Source organism: Lactuca virosa, chromosome 3, assembly GCF_052849685.1.
Source record: "Lactuca virosa cultivar CGN04683 chromosome 3, Lactuca_virosa_CGN04683_v6, whole genome shotgun sequence".
NCBI classification, from domain to species: Eukaryota; Viridiplantae; Streptophyta; class Magnoliopsida; order Asterales; family Asteraceae; genus Lactuca; species Lactuca virosa.
Window position 1 is genome coordinate 383,261,945 of NC_136428.1, and position 12,466 is coordinate 383,274,410.

Below are 12,466 nucleotides of genomic sequence, written 5' to 3' on the forward strand. Positions count from 1 at the left end.
CCAAACCCGAAAATGAACGAATCATTTCCCAGTCTAAAACAATCCCATGTAGAATAGCCGCATTTACTCAACCTGAAATCTGAAGTCTCGAATTGGCCTGACTCCCTGACAGACCGCCCACACTGAATCGTTGCTATTTCCATTCCACTTATCTCCCAACTGAATACTCAATTTCTGATTACCTGAGGTTCCCACTAGAAACCAGTATCACAGATCATACGTTGTTGCCGACAACCTTTCACTTGACTAAAGGGATTAGATATTCCTTCGAGAGAGGCTCATCCATATGATAACAATTCCATGGACATAATGAGCAACGCGATACGAACTGAGAGATGAACCTTCCAGGGCTGAACAAGACACTTCTTCCGCTCTTTCCAAAAAAAAAAGACACTTCTTCCTTTAACTGTTGAACCGATATACCGCTGCTAAATTCTGAAACCCATTCTTGCCTGACCCCCACACAGATAGAGCTAATCCAAATCACAATCATAAGAGCCTGATCTCCCATCAAATCTGAAACCATCCTTTAACCCTTAACCCTTCAACTGATACCCTTGGCATACATATTCCTTAATTCTCATCCCACTGAAATGAAGACCTTGCACACCAACACCCACGATTCCCAACGCAAGTTCTCGCCAAGAACCAACTCGGTACCTAACTCATAACCCGAGATCCAAGGATCTACACTTGCATTTCACCTGAAACCTCCTGATTCACGACAACCCATCATTAAACCGGGATATAAAGGTTCCCAAACCATCATTGAGACTACCAGTCTAGCACCTAGTCTAACCACTAGGTTCCCAAGAGTCCAAAAGACAAGGATATCCTAGCCTAAGCATCCCTCTATACCACTCACTGACCACATAGTCCTGCAACCAAGATCCAAACCCTTGACCCAACAATCTCTACCAGGTGCCATGTGTATTGCCAAATACACACGGGCCTCGCCCATGGGCCCCACCCATCAAGAGCTGGACAGGACTGACTTCGCGTCGGACCCCAACAGTCCTCAACCTAAAACAGAGAAATGCTCCTTGACAATCCTGTCTATCGTTCCTAAGGCACGAACTAGTCCCCCTTTACACTCATGACCACCTCAAACGATAGGTTATCTCAAACTGATGAATGCTCAATCCCCTTGAAGCCTTGCAACACTACTAAAAAACCATTGTCTTACCTCATTCGAATCATCTCAACGCCAATATCCTGAGTCAAACCCGCATACGACTGAATTCCAATAAGGTGTTCGGGTCATGCTTCGAACCCCAAAGCCTTCATCATACAAGAACATGCAGTGAGGGTCTAATACAACCCTCAAACTAGATCCATCCACAAGCCTGCAATATAGAAGGTGCCGACCAGCTGTTTGGAGTTTCCTGGACTCCCAACTCACACGACTTCCATCCCAACGGCCACTAGGGTCATCTCTCCTCTGGACCGGGATGCGAAAAAGTAAAAAAGTATGGATGAAGTAAGAAAAAGTACATAAGGAATGATAAAGAAGAAAATTACCCTAGTTTCACACCCGATCCAACTCCCGGAAATTCATGATTCATACTCCCCCACTAGGACTCAACGAATCTCTCCTAACTCATGAGACTTGATGGGTTCCCAACCCATCTATCTTCATATACACGAACCCACTATAACTTCTGCTTACCAATATTAGTGTTGCATTACTAGTCAAACCCGATGATTGCCCAACTCCTGAAATTCAAATAGATACTCCCCGAGATCCCAACATTCCAATAACCCTGAATGATTCCCATGATACTGTTGGAATAGTGTCTAAGCCCGTAACTATATTTGGTATGTACTTAACCCGGTTGTGCATGGTCCTTTTGGGTTGCCTTCTCCAAAGCAACTTGACAAGGTAATTTAAGGAGAAAGAGAGAATATCATGGTTTATTAATATATTATAAGAATAATATATTAAAGGAGAAATCATATTTATTTAATTAGTATTAGTCATAAATTAATTAGGAATTAATTTGGTGACTAAAAGAGATTAATTAAATAAAGGGGTATAAACTGTCAAATGTATGATAGTTAAGTTTTGGGTTAAGGAAACCTAATGGACTTAAGGGGGAACGAAATTATGATGGGGATCCATCATATTTTCGTCCAAGGCCTTACTCCAGAAGGTTCCTTGGGCTGCTTGGTGGCTAAGCTGTCCATTAGGGTTTAGACTGAAACCCTAGTAGCCTGCAAGTATAAATAAGACCCCTAGGCTATGGAAATCGGCTAGACTTCATTCTAAGAGAACCCTAGGGCCGATTTCTAGCACCTCTCACCCTATCTCATATTGCCTTCTTGCTTGTGGGGTTTGTGAACCATTAGAGGAGTTACAATTGTGACTCTAAGCTCAAGATCAAGAAGATTACAAAGGATTCAAGCTACTTGAAAGAGGTAAACCACTTAGATCTGTTTTCTTTATGATAATTTTGAATTATATATGATAGATCTAGTTTTTGTAAGTCTTGGATTCAAAGCATGTACAATAGAGAAACCTAGATCCAAGCATTAGGGTTTGTATGAGCACATAAGATTGTTTCTTATGCATAAAACCCATCAGTGGTATCAGAGCCTTGATTGGTTTCAATTGTATGTGATGCTTAACTGTTTTGCTTGCTGAAAATCGAGTTTTTTGCCTTTGCCCGACTCAACTCGGCGAGTCAGTATCTGGACTCGGCGAGTTGGCCCCTACTCGGCGAGTTCAGAGCTGACTCGGCGAGTCCGTGCGTCAGGCAGAAGGTATTTCATGATTTAGTTGTTGTTTTGACTTGGATTTGATGCCTAAATCGTTTTTTGAAGTTAAAATCCGAATTTTATCTTAATTAAATGATTATCCTTGCCAAAACAATAGATAATTTCAAATCTTTTGAATATTGGTTGTTTATATGATAAATATGGATTATTTAAAATTATTTGGTAATTATCTAATGACTAAAATAAGATTAGGTCAAATATAGATAATTATGATATTAATTGTTTAATTTAAATTATTTGTTATTTGATCCCTTATGTTTTGAAAAGTTTAAAACTTGCCCTCAAGTTTTGAAATTTGAATTTTGTGATTAAAAGTTTAATTTTGAATAATTTAAATTTCAAACCCTTAGAATTTTACAAGTTTAAAATTCAACCCTATACTATTATATGTTATTACAAGCTTAATTAATTAATATATATATATATATATATATATATATATATATATATATGTATATATATATATATATATATATATATATATATATATATATATATATATAACTTAAAATGCTAGTCTTACCGTTAGTAGGCCTCATTCACGAAGCCAGTCTATAAGGTGGGTATAAGGTTGCTGCCTATAAAATGACGCTTAATGGGTGTACACTCACACCCACCGCTTGCTTGACTGGTGGAGGGTCGTTAGCCGAACGGGTAGGATAGGGCAACCCTCTCCTCATTAAAAGTATAATGAAAAATACAAAGTAACTACATGTTTTACAAATTCCCAATCTTAGTTACTTTAGGGTAAAATGTGAAAATGATGCTAATCCATGGAATTACACTTCATACCCTTGTCAAACGTTGGTGGAGCGTGTGTGGTTAACCGGCACATCAATTTGGAGATGACATTGGTAGCGAAGGGTGACTCGATGTTTGTCATAGATCAATGGAGCGTGTGTGGTTTACCGACACATTGATTAGGTGATAGAGACATTGAGTGCACCATGTTGATTTGCATGGTTATTCACAATTTGTTTGCGATCCTCGGTATCCCAGTCGCAAATTTGAAATGCATATTGAGATTTAAACATGCCATTGAAAAGTTCAATGAATCTCAAAGATCTAGGAGTTTTCAATACATTTAAAACCTAAATTTCTTTTTCGTTTTTCATGGTGAGAATTAGTGAATCGTCATTCACTTACCTTCAAATTATTTACTTTTAGAGTACGACATCCCTTTCTAAGTTGTAAATAATCTTGTTGGATCCTAGCCCTAATTTCTCATTTGGGTGTTTAATTAGGGATTCATTTCTAATCAAACTTTGTTCCTTTCTTTTTCAGATGTCTGCAAACAACAACAACAACAACGCTTCTGGGTCATTCTCGTTGATGAACCTGTGTCAGAAAGTGACATTTGATGGGTCAAACTTCAACGAATGGATGAGGTATATTCGCATGATCACACGCTAGGAGGACAAAGAATATGTCCTCGATGAAAAGCTTGAAAAGATCATCCCAGATGTTGCTACTCCTGAAGAGCTGGCCGCCTTTGAGGCCCACGAGCGTGATGCTACGAAAGTTCACTGCATCATGCTGGCCACCATGAACCTCGAACTCCAAAAGTCCTATGAGGACATGTATCCGTATGAAATGCATCAGGATTTGCTGGACAGGTATCACCAGAGCGCGAGGCAAGAGCGCTATGAGATCATTACTAACATGATCACCGCTAAGATGGGGAATGGAGAATCCCTAACCTCTCATTTGCAGAAAATGCAGAGGTATGTTGATCGTCTTCTCAAACTTAATGTTAAGTTTGATGAGGATTTGGCTATCGACATAATCCTCCACTCCTTGCCCTCCTGCTACAACCAGTTTAGGATGACCTACCACATGAACAAGGAGGAGGTCTCCTTGAGCAAGCTCCAAGGACTTTTGAGGAATGCTGAGAGCAACCTCAAAGACAAATCCGTTGCACCATCCCCTGCTGTGGCCGCTCCTGTGATGGCAATAGGTCAAGGAAAGGGTAAAAAGAGGAAGGCTCCATGTAAGAGCCACCATAAGGGGAAGCCCCGTGATGGTTCGTCCTCAAGTAGGACCAAAGCAGGCCCTGCTAAACCCTCATCCGATCCCAAGGAAGCAGAGTGCTTCTATTGTCACCAAAAGGGCCACTGGAAACGAAGCTGCCCTCAGTATCTGCAAGATATAAAGGATGGGAAGATTAAGCCCACCTTTGCAGGTATGTATTCTATTAAATCTAATAACTCATCATTTGCTACTTCATGGGTTCTTGATACAGGGTGTGGTTACCACATTTGTTCTGATATGCAGGGCCTAAAAAGAAGTAGGGAGGTGGAACATGGAAAGATGAACCTGATTATGGGAAACAGAAGATCGTCGCCTGATATGGGCTTATTTAGTCATAGAAATCATTCATTATCTTATTAATTATTGTTGATTTTATATCATTTTATGGACAAAAGGTACTTAATTAGCTTAATATTTCAATTTCAGCAATAAAAGACATGCTCGGATGGAAAAGGAAGCGAAACTACGATTGGAAGCTTGGATCTTGGATTTTGAAGAAAGAAGGATGTTGCTGGACAGCTTGACCCCTCGTCAGTGTTTTGGCCATATCTCATGAACCGTAACTCCGATTGAGGAGATTCAAATTTTTCTAAAAACTAGACACAATTTCGGACGACTTTCGTGTTTTGAGAAAATGCTGATTCCAAACGGACTCGACGAGTAGGGTCGACTACTCGGCGAGTCGTATCGAACTTTCGCGATTCTGGACGCGCTGACTTGCCGTACACGGGTTTTAAGTGACGGACTCGCCGAGTAGGTCACTGGACTCGCCGAGTAGCCTCTGTTTTGTGAAAATCTATATAAAGGGACTTTCAGATCAATAACCTAGCATATAGAGAAACCCCCTTTCTATTACTTGTTTTATTTAGATAATATTAGCATTTCTTTTAATTGTTTACCGTTCCCTGTGTTCGATACCCTACTTACCTGAACTAAACTGCTAATCGATAGGTACACTGCCTTTCGTGTGTTCGTCTTTGTGTTTAAGTTAGTAGGATTAAAACTAGTTGGTTTTACACACATCAAGTTTTTGGCGCCGTTGCTGGGGAACGGTTCTAAATAGTTAATTTTATTTGCTAATTGTTATCGTTTTTATTTTATTGATTAGTTATTTTTATTTTTATTTTTATTTATTATGTATTTTCCAAATCTCGATGCTCTTGATGCTTTTCTTGAGGAAGTAGTACAGGAAATTGAGCAAGAAGATGAGGAGTGTGGATCGGATGAAGATTTGAAGAAATTTGATAGATGGTTAGATAACATCTTGCCCAACACACAAGAGAAATCTGAGTCACAAGAGCTAAAGTTACAAGATGAAGAATTTAATCCAGAAAGAGATTTGGAGGAGCTGGAAAGGTTGCTAGCAGAGAGGTCGGATGAAGAACAAAAACAAGTTGAATTGCAGAAACCAAGCTGTGGTTTGACCATTACCACGACATGGCCCCCTGTAATTTCAGTTTGTGTTTCGAAGCATGGGGTGACGATTCCAACTTTGGAGAAAGTTCTAAATCACGATCCATTTATGATTAGTATCCAACCGGTTCCAACCCTTGTCAATATTCTTGGGTTTTATGAATTCAAGCTCGTTTGGCCAATTTTTGAAGCAAAGAGTCAAATTTTACAATTTGGTCCAAAGAAAATACTCAATGCAACGGATGGATTGGCATTGAGTTTATTAGAAGTTTATTAAGTTGGGAGTCCAGCTCAAGACTCGCACAAAAAGAAGTGCTTGCGGGAGGCAACCCGTCATTAGAGTTTGCTTTTCTTTTTCTTTTTAAACTTCTAGTTTATTAGGGTAATTTAGGATTTTAATTTTGATGTTTGTTTTCGTTTTTCTATTACTTGTGTGTTGTTTTAATCTTTGCAGTTTGAAGCTTAGGATTGCATGTGAGGGTCTAGAGTCAAGGCTGACGAAGCGAGAAATCGAGTCCAGGCGAGAGAGGAAACGAAGTTTTGAGTCAAGCTATGAGTCCAATAGATAGAAGGGTTAAAGAGTGTTTATTCCTTGAAGAAAAATGAGGGAAATTATTAGTTTATATAACCCCCATACATCAGAAACGGACTTGGGCAGAATAAAATTTTTGTCACACAGCGGTCTACTCGCCGAGTGCATCTTATGGACTCGCCGAGTCCATGTGAAAATTCACGATTCTTCTGCCATTTACGCTTCAACTCGGCGAGTCTACATACTTACTCGACGAGTCGCTCATTCTTCTTACTTTTGAGCTGAAGATTTGATGACATTTGATATGGGCATTGGTACTATTCTTTGAAGATCATTTTCCGAGCATTTCCAAGAGTTTTTCCCCTATATATGGAGTTTTTATAAAGACTGTACCACAGGAGATTTTGACACCCACGACATGGATGAGCTGTTCCCATGTCTAAAGTCAATTGAAGATGGAGCTGAAGATAAGAGATATCAACCTCGCCACTACTATCCCAGGGGAGTTTGTTCCAATTCCCTCTTTATTTTTATGTTTTCTTATTCATGCATAATATGCAATGGGGACATTGCATAAATTAAGTGTGGGGTAGGGGGTTGGTTACATTTAGTTAAAATTTAGATTAATTTTAAAATTTTGCATAAAATTGCTAGGGCTAATTTAGATATTTTGGTAAAAACAATTAGGGATCATGCTAGTATTATATTTGATGATTGCATGAGGACCCAAATGTTTAGTTGAGCCTATATACGTTCTAGTGCATTTGTGGCCTCCTTTATTCTAGTGAAATCATGGGACAAAAACACAACCTCGCTTAGCCCGAAGGATGCAATATGTTTAGCATCGTGTACTTGAAATGTATCCAGGAAAATTGTTATCATTAATCAATAAAGGTTGAAGTTGAGTGCCCCTGCTTAAGCATGTAGGTATTGAATGAAGAAAAAAGTGAGTTACATGAAAAAAAAAAAAGAGAATTACAAAAGAAAAGTTTGAAGAATTTTTGGAGCATCAAAGTCAAATATGAAATTAGAAGATCAAAAATTCCAAGAAATTCAAAAACTTGAAGATACCAAAAACCAAACAACAAAGTGGTGAATTCAAAGAGATCAAAGATCAAATGCCAAAGAAATGAAGAATTCCAAAGAGCTCCAATGTGGTATCATAAATTGTAATTATCTAGATTATGTATGCTTGGATTACTCAACCAAAAACACCTTGAGGTTAAGAGGTTTTCTGAGGATGGATTCGGAGGGATGCATAAAATGAGCATAGTTCGGGGTGAGTGGGCGAATGTTTATGAGGATTGTGAGTATTTAGAGTATGGGGGGTTATTAGGAAAAAATTTAGACACAAATGCATGCGTTGCGGTCTTGGCATAATGGCTGGGTTCAATTGGGATTGTCTTATGTGATATTAGCGTGCTAAAATTCTGTTTTGCTTGGGGGCAAGCAAAAGTCAAGTGTGGGGTATTTTGATATGGGCTTATTTAGTCATAGAAATCATTCATTATCTTATTAATTATTGTTGATTTTATATCATTTTATGGACAAAAGGTACTTAATTAGCTTAATATTTCAATTTCAGCAATAAAAGACATGCTCGGATGGAAAAGGAAGCGAAACTAGCGATTGGAAGCTTGGATCTTGGATTTTGAAGAAAGAAGGATGTTGCTGGACAGCTTGACCCCTCGTCAGTGTTTTGGCCATATCTCATGAACTGTAACTCCGATTGACGAGATTCAAATTTTTCTGAAAACTAGACACAATTTCGGACGACTTTCGTGTTTTGAGAAAATGCTGATTCTAAACGGACTCGGCGAGTAGGGTCGACTACTCGGCGAGTCGTATCGAACTTTCGCGATTCTAGACGCGCTGACTTGCCGTACACGGGTTTTAAGTGACGGACTCGCCGAGTAGGTCACTGGACTCGCCGAGTAGCCTCTGTTTTGTGAAAATCTATATAAAGGGACTTTCAGATCGATAACCTAGCATATAGAGAAACCCCCTTTCTATTACTTGTTTTATTTAGATAATATTAGCATTTCTTTTAATTGTTTACCGTTCCCTGTGTTCGATACCCTACTTACCTGAACTAAACTGCTAATCGATAGGTACACTGCCTTTCGTGTGTTCGTCTTTGTGTTTAAGTTAGTAGGATTAAAACTAGTTGGTTTTACACACATCATCGCCTGTGACCAAAGTCGGTGTTTATTCTTTAGTGTTGAGTAATGGGTTAGGGATAGATTTAAACAATTGCTGCTATTCGCCAGATATGGCAAGAAACATTATTTCATTTCATGGGTTGTTTAGACAAGGTTTCAGATATTCTTTTGATAATAGTAATGGTTATATTAATGTTTATTTGAATGGTGTCTTTTATTTCAATGCATTACCTTGTAATGGGATTTATGAATCTGTGATGGTTGTTGATAATTTAGGAAATAATGTTTTGAATATTGATTCGTCTACTAGTCTAGACAAAGCATGCTTGTGGCATTGTCGCCTTGGCCATGTCAACAAGAAACGCATAGCCCAACTCCAAAAGGATGGAGTGTTGGAGTCATTCGACCTTAGGGACGATGACACATGTGAATCTTGTTTACTTGGGAAGATGATCAAGTCACCCTTTACTGGCACTTGTGAAAGGGGTGAGGGTCTATTGGATCTCATACACACCGATGTGTGTGGGCCCTTTAGATCCACCACAAGGGATGCTTGCCGTTTCTACGTGACATTTACAGATGATTATAGCAGATATGGATATATCTACTTAATCAAGCAAAAATCGGAAACCTTTGAAAAGTTCAAAGAATTTAAGAATGAAGTGGAGAATCAGCTGGGCAGGAAAATCAAGATGCTTCGGTCAAACCGAGGAGGAGAGTACCTAACTCTTGAGTTTCACGACTATCTAAAGGAATGTAGAATTGTTTCGCAATTGACGCCTCCGAGGACGCCACAATTGAATGGTGTGGCTGAGAGACGTAATCGTACCTTGTTGGACATGGTTCGTTCTATGATGAGTCGGACTTCGTTACCAATAGCTTTCTGGGGGTATGCCTTAGAGACTGCCACCCATATCCTTAACTTAGTTCCCACCAAGAAGGTTACCAAGACTCCTCACGAAATGTGGACAGGGAAGGGTCCCTCGTTGGCACATATCAAGGTTTAGGGTTGTGAGGCTTTCGTAAGACGAGAGACTCACGACAAGCTCGAACCTTGTAGTGAGAAGTGTTATTTCATCGGCTATCCGCAGAAGTCTTTTGGCTACCTTTTCTATAGACCGAGTGACAATGTTGTCTTCGTTGCTAGAAGAGGAGTTTTCCGAGAAAGGGAATTGATAAGCCAAGAAGACAGTGGGAGGCAAATTGAACTTGAAGAGATTCAAGATCAAAGCGATGAAGGAACCTCTAACACTGGCACTCAACCTGAGGAGGAAACTCCTGTTGAACCTGTTGACGAGTCCTTACCTCTTCGACGTTCCACTAGGGCTAGTGTTCCACCCCAGTTGTATGGATTTCATATTACTACTGAAGGGGATACATTTATTAGTGATAGTACACTAGTAAATTTGGACGAACCTAGCAGCTACAAGGAAGCCATGGCAGGCCCGGAGTCTGCAAAATGGATAGAGGCGATGGACAGCGAGATTCAGTCCATGTACGACAACCAAGTTTGGAATTTGGTTGATCATGTACCGGGTCGCAAGACAGTCGGGTGCAAGTGGATCTTCAAGAAGAAGACGGACATGGATGGGAAAGTGCATACTTATAAAGCGCAATTGGTTGCGAAGGGCTTTACTGAAACTCCCGGAGTTGACTATGATGAGACTTTCTCACCAGTTGCGAAGATAAAGTCTATTAGGGTAATGCTTGCAATAGCTGCGTTTCATGATTATGAAATATGGCAGATGGACGTGAAAACCGCTTTCCTTAATGGAAAGTTGGCTGAGGATGTTTACATGAATCAGCCGGAGGGTTTTGTTAATGCGAAGCATCCAAATAGAGTATGCAAGCTTGAGAAATCCATTTATGGATTAATACAAGCGTCTCGCAGATGGAATCTTTGTTTTGACGAGAAGGTTAAAGAGTTTGGCTTTCTGCGAAGCGAAGATGAATCTTGTGTATATGTCAAAGCCAGTGGGAGTATAGTGAGCTTCCTCGTATTGTATGTCGACGACATACTACTCATAGGAAACGATGTCCCAACCTTGCAGGAGGTCAAGTCCTGGCTTGGAAAATGTTTCGCTATGAAGGACCTCGGAGAGGCTGCTTATATTCTGGGAATAAGGATAGTAAGAAACAGGGAAAAGAGACTGATAGGACTCAGTCAGGATACATACTTGGACAAGGTACTAAAGCGTTTTAGTATGGAAAATTCAAAGAAAGGGGAGTTGCCAATCCAAAGCAATACCAAGTTGAGTAAGAATCAAAGCCCGAGTACAGAGGCAGAGATAGCTGATATGAGCCGAGTACCTTACGCTTCCGCAGTATGCTCTATCATGTACGCTATGACTTGTACTCGACCTGATGTGGCCTTCGCTTTGAGCATGGTCAGCAGATATCACGGGAACCCTGGTAGAGCCCATTGGATTGCGGTTAAGAATATTCTTAAGTACCTACGGAGGACCAAGGAATGGTTTCTAGTCCTCGGGTGGGAGTGATGACTTAAGGGAACGAGGGTACAATGACGCTAGTTTTCAGACGGATCGGGATAATTTCCGATCGCAGTCGGGCTGGGTCTTTACCCTAAATGGAGGAGCAGTGACTTGGAAAAGTTCCAAGCAGGAGACCGTAGCTGATTCAACATGCGAATCAGAGTACATTGCGGCGAGCGAAGCGTCAAAGGAGGCTATATGGTTGAAGAACTTCATTGGAGACCTTGGAGTTATGCCATCCATAAAGGAGCCGATGGAAATTTTCTGTGATAATGAAGGAGCGGTTGCCTTGACCAAGGAACCGAGAGATCATGGTAGATCTCGACATATCGACAGAAAATACCATTTTATCAGACATCGGGTAGAAGAGGGACTCCTCGTTGTGAAGAGGGTATCATCAGAAGAAAACCCAGCAGATCCCCTTACGAAGGGACTGAGTAGGGTCAAACACTTGCAGCACGCTAGGAGCATTGGGCTGAAGGATGATATAAGTTTGGATTAGATAGGAAACATGTAATAGATAGTTTGTACTTGACATTTGATGAATAAATAAAATTGTGTTATTTATGAGTAAAGCTACTATCTTGTGTTGGTTATTTATCTATTGTTTCAATTTTGCATGTTTTGACTTCCTGAATGATAGGATTATTCAAACAGTCCACAGTCGGTCATATTTTGGAAGTAGATATGAATGAAGACTGTCATGAATTGTTTGTAGATTGTCTAAAAGGTTTTGGGCATAGCAAAGGTTTGCTGCAAAGTTCATGAGTGCTTATGAATATGATTTGAGCATTGGAATAAACCTGCGTTTGCTGGTATCACTTCGTGGTGTTTTGCTTTAAGTGATCGCAAAGCGATAATATCATATAGTCTTAAAACTCAGAGATATGGTTGTTGTTTGTTGGTTGGTTATGCATTGATGATGTGTAAACGCATCAGTAAATTGATGTTATAAAACGTATTATTGTGCATGATTCAATTAGTGAATAATAGATGCATATGAGTCGAAGTTGATCTGTTCCTTTTATTCTATGAGAATAAAAGTGATATCTTGGCCA